Here is a 6,000-nt window from a genome sequence, read left to right as displayed (position 1 = left end):
AACCTCCGCATGTGACTGGGATCCTCGCACTCGTAACAACTCTTCGGTGCGACGGGCTGCTGACTAAGTGTCTGGCCCTGTGGACCTGAATACCCACTGGGAGGACCCTGAATAGCTGGTGGGCGGTAAGAACTCTCTGGGATAGCACTGAGATAAGGTCGCACTGGAGCACCTCGAGGAGGTGGTGGTGCTGGATATGGGGGTCTGCTGGACTGTCCCCTCACGAACTGACCTCTGCCCCCGGACGGAGCACCTCTGAACTCTCCAGAGTACCTGAACCACTTATCTCTCATAATCTGCTCTCGGCTCTGCTGATGTACACCCTCAATCCTCCGGGCTATCTCCACAACTCGCTCATAAGAAGTACCTATCTCAACCTCTCGAGCCATAGTATCCTGAATACCAGTATGTAAACCGGCTACAAACCTTCGCACTCTCTCCGCCTCAGTAGGGAGTATCATTAGTGCATGGCGAGATAATTCAGAAAACCTCGCCTCATAATCGGTCACTAACATCTGACCCTGCTGGAGCTGCTCAAACTGAAACCGCAACTCTTCCCTCTGGGAGGGTGGAATATACCTGTCCAAGAAGATGCGGGTGAACCTGTCCCAAGTCATGGGAGGAGAATCTGCTGGTCTGCCAAGAGCATAAGACTGCCACTATCTACGGGCTCTACCCTCTAGCTGAAAAGTAGCAAAATCAACCCCATGGGATTCCAATATTCTCATGTTGTACAGTCTATCCTTGCAACGATTAATGAAATCCTGTGGATCCTCATGTCGCTCACCCCCGAAGACAGGAGGATGTAGTCTAGTCCATCTGTCCAATAGTTTCTGAGGATCGGCGGCTACAGCCGGCCTGGGCTCAGGTATAGCTGCTGCCACTGGCTGGACTCCACCCACGGGTAATGCACCCTGGGTCTGATATACAGCAGCTGCCTGTCCATGAGCCTGCGCAGTAGGGGTCTGTGCTCCCCCGCCCTCCTGAGATGTGGCTGGGTCTGCCGGAAATAAACCGGCCTGAGTCATATTATCCATGAATCGCAGTATACGACCCATAACATCCTGAAATCCCGGTGCAGAAGTGAAGTCCACCGGAGCTGGCTCTGCCACAGGTACCTCACCCTGCTCCTCTATAATGGGATTCTCTACTGGATCCACTAGCGGCATAACCGGAATAGTCCTGGGACGTCCTCGCCCTCTACCACGGGCTGGAGCCCTCCCTCGGCCTCTGCCTCGGCCTCTAGCAACTAGGGGAGCAGCTCTTCCCTGGTCTGGAATATCATTAGAGTGTGTTCTCACCATCTGTGAGAGAATAAGAGAAGGATATTTAGTACTACATCAATTGCACGATAGAATATGAAGAAAGGTAGCTTCCTAACACCATATAGCTTCTCGAAGATAAGTACAGACGTCTCCGTACCGATCCGCAAGACTCTATTAGGTCTGCTCATAACTTGTGAGACCTACGTGAACCTAGTGCTCTGATACCATGTTGTCACGACCCAATTTCACCTGTAGGTCGTGATGACGTCCAACACTATAGCTAGGCAAGCCAACTAATAAATTAATCATACATTGATTAAACTTTTATTCCAAAAAAATAATAAAATACCAACTTCTACCAATGTGTGTGCCAAGACCCGGTGTCACAAGTGAATGAGCATCTAGTAGATTATACAAAACTCCAAATACTGTCTGAAATAAAATAGACAGAATATAAATATCAGAAGAGATACTGGTAGCTGCAGAACGGCTCAGAAAGGCAGCTCACCACTATGCCTCTGGATGACGTGGGTATGTGATGATAGGTCCTTCACTAGTACCTACGAAAAGTTTTATTTTAGGGAACGGAGTTCTAAAAGTTAAAATGACTGGTTGGGTCATTACAGTTTTATCTCCATTCATTGTTGTCACTTCGCTTGGGATTACAGAGTTGAAACCATATATCAGTTTCCTACTATTATTCTTAAAGAAGTTTCATTCTACAGGTTTTCTTCTAATCATTGTTTTATATATTTTAATATGTCCTACTTTGAATATGAACTTGAGCCATTTAAAGGATTTTTTGTAGTTTCAGTTCTTTAGTTTTTAAATGTTTGAATATTATTTAGGTGTTTAGCTTGTGATAATATTTTGGTTCATATTGTCTTCTTTTGATTCAACTTCGCCTTTTGTCTTTAATGTACAGTTGATTGTCTTAAAGTATATGAAAGTTTAGTGTCATTTTTTTAGACTTTGATTATTAAAGACTTTTCATTTGTCTGATTCTATGTTGATGAATTAAAAAATCTGAAAACTTAGGACATTAAATTTTGCGCCCTAGTAAGATTGTTTAATAAAAGACGGTCAATTTTGCATCATAAAAGAACTGATTTACCTTCAATGTAGAAATGCATGTAATTTTGCACATGATCTTTTTTTTGTTTTTGTGCAAATTATAAGCATTAATAAAGGTTGAAGTAGTAATTAGCAGATATTTGTGGTGGATTTCATTCTAATATAATAGATATTCTGTATGTGTTTTAATTTTAAGATGATTTAGTTAGTTCATTTTAATTCTTTGCTTAATTTCTACTTTTAGATATTTAGAAAATAATAGAGATAGTAGCATATTAAATAGTTCAATCGTAGTGATAGATAAAAAATAAAAATAAAAAAAAATTCAAAGATCATTAGATTTTTAGTTGCCGTTAATTAAAAAAAATTATAATAGTAATAATATAAATAAATATCTCAGATCTAAAAACATAAATAAATGAAATACTCTGAATACGTTAGTATGCTTTAGGCACATGTTAATTAATTTATTATCGTGATTATGTACACGTCTGAGTGACATAGTTATGATTTGCCAAACTAAAGGCAAAGTATGCATTCGCGCAACTTTGACAAAATAATCTTAAAAATAATAACGTGTTATTAATTGTGTATACGTACGCGTGACATAATTTTTGACACACTAAATAAAACGTACGCGTGATTCGTTTCAAGATAATTTCATAATCACGAATAATCAAGCAATTAAAAGCGATAAAAAGGTAAATGTACAAAGGTTCTAAAATGAGTAATTAAATAATTTAATTAAGCCATGTATGATTAAAGCGACCGTGCTAAAACTACGGAATCCGAGAGTGCTTTACACCTTCTCTCGGGTTAACAGAATTCCTTACCCGGTCTTCTGTGTTCGCGGACCGTAAAACAGAGTCAAATTTTCTCTTTTTGGGATTTAAAATAAACTGGTGACTTGGGACACCAGAAATTATCCCAAGTGGCGACTCTGAATCTAATAAATAATCCCATTTCGATTAATGTCACTTAAATTGAAAAAACTCCTTTGACACCATCCCCTCGGAAAAAAAGGAGGTGTGACAGATGTATGTGTTAAATACAAGTGATATCATAATAGTATTCTTTAGTTATACTTTTTCAGTTTTTTTAATCGTGTTCTGTCACCCAAATAGTAGATATAAGAAATCCAATAAATAGGGAGATTAAGATTTACAGTCAGTGATTTGTTAGCTAATCAATCGCTTTAATTAAGATGGTGCTTAAGCCATATTGGTGGGTTTTTTCTTGCATTAGAGGAGATCAGATTAATTAATGACCATAAAACATAACGCAGATGAAATTACCTTGCTACATATAGATTGGTCCGAAGATTCCCTTTAAGATTAAGGAAATTTATGTCTTCTGAGTTACATTTTTGCTCTAATTTTTCACCTTATTTGAAACAAACAAATAAATAAATATATCAAACAATACTTCCTAAGAAGCAAAACTTAGGTTGCTTCTTAGAAAGTCTTTCCGCTCTTAACCAGAAGTCTCCAATTTGCACTTTGAAAAAGAAGAATCGTGTGACTTAAAGCGCTTAATAGCTTGCTCCTAAGTCCTAATCACCTTAATAAGAGTTCTCATTTTCTGTCGCAATCCCATATCAGTTGTGTTATATATATATATAAACCGGCCGTATTTATGATTGTTCCAAGGATTCAATATGACCACTTAGGTCTATATTGCTACGATATTATTCCAAGAAAGCGGGTGCTTTAGAAGTTCGGCCCTTTTTTGGTATCGTAAGGGAGGATTGATGGGGAAGTGCACAGTTAACCACTAATTAGAGCTGTATTTACTCTTAAGCCACTGTTTAAAAGATATTTACTCTTTAGTCACGGTTTTACCCTTTCTTCATGAGTGTTGTATAAATATTAAGGACAAAGTGTCATGTATTTGCACCTTATGTTGTTAAACTTTAGGACGTCGTGTCCTTAACTTCATGAGTGCTCCTTAATATTTACACAACACTCATAAAGTTAAGGATACTATATCCTTAATATTTGCACATCACTCATGAAAAAAAGACACTATATCCTTAATATTTACACAGCACTCATAAAGAATGGGTAAAACCGCCTTTTCATATTAGTTTTAATAAAATAGTGGCCATTTTTAAAAACTAAACACTACATTAAAAAGTGGCTACCCAATTTCTACCAGGATTGACTTTTCTAACACATATATTCAGTTGTACCAGCGTGGCCTCATTGATTTGTTTTCGCTTGGAGCATAATATCATGTATTAAATAAGTCAGATCCTTAAATAAAGCGTTAAAATGAAACTTTCTGATAATTTAAGGGTCCGTCGACGTATTCTACCTATATCTTTTAATTCTTTCATGTTCATGATCAAAGTACAGTGTAAACGAGATAGATGATAACGTCTGGATTTTTTAAATGTGATTATTAGATTCAAGTCAAAAACTAAGAATTTGGTTTTCTACCTGCTCCCATCTGTTAATTTAAAATAATATTGTATACATCCATTTTGTGCCTAATTGACAATTTTTGTCGTCTTATATAATGTTAATGAAGAGAATGAACTTTTTCTCAAGAAATCTTTTTTTTTTAAGACAAGTACTTATTGCAAGGAAGTTTTATAAGAACATTATCAATAAGATCTTTACATTTCTAACCCAATTAGCTAACTTAAAATATAATCGCGATGGAAAAATCTAGAATTAGTCACGATTAGGAGACAAAATTTGAGGTACGTACGTCATTTCTTAACAAATATAAGAATATGTTGTCTTTATCAAACATATATATATATATATATATATATATATATATATATATATATATATATATATATATATATATGCGTATAGGTTAATTTTGTAGATGATGAAGTAAAGAGTATACTTAGTGGTGTCACGCAGGGCGGAGTAAACCCTTTTCGCCTGAAAATTATATTGTATATAGCCAAAATTTATATATATACAATATATACTGTATATATAAGGTCAAAACCTGTTTAGTTACTTGCGGCTCTTCAACTTGTTTATGTTTTCAGTTAAGCTTTTCCCTAATAAATATTATGTATTAGTAATCGGGCTCTGAATTTAACTTTTATACATATTTAATTAATTTTTAATATAAATACAAAATTTAAACTAAAACTATTGGATTTAACTGAATCGATACGTAACCTGGCCCTGCTTTGGAGTATACTCTATCTTGCAAGTTAGTACACAGTTAAACATTCTTTACCCTAATTATAATGGATAGGGTAGGCCGACAATGAAAATTGTTTGAGAAGCTATTGAATAATATTCAAAACACTAATGCAAACCCATACTGATTAATGAGAATTAACTAACATGATTAGCTAAATCTCTGATCATCTGCTAAACTAATTAAACGGATCGATCAATCTACCTCAGAAGCGAATACATAATTTAAATAGTTTAGGTTCAACCTTTAAAGTTATTAACATCAAACTCATTATACTTTTATTAAACGTATTTATTCAAATCTAATATTTGACGAGATTTTAGAAATTCTCATATTTGCACCTATATAATTTCGTGTTGAAAATATTAGGTTCTAATCGAAGAGGTTCATCCGCTATTGCTAGCTAGGAATTAAGGTTGATAATAATTGACATGGTACAATATTATTTCCCCCAAAAGATAACGAGGACATAGAAACGTGGTGATGA

The sequence above is a fragment of the Nicotiana tomentosiformis genome, chromosome 12 (genome assembly GCF_000390325.3).
Source record: "Nicotiana tomentosiformis chromosome 12, ASM39032v3, whole genome shotgun sequence".
In the NCBI taxonomy this organism is placed as follows: Eukaryota; Viridiplantae; Streptophyta; class Magnoliopsida; order Solanales; family Solanaceae; genus Nicotiana; species Nicotiana tomentosiformis.
This window is presented reverse-complemented; position numbering follows the sequence as displayed.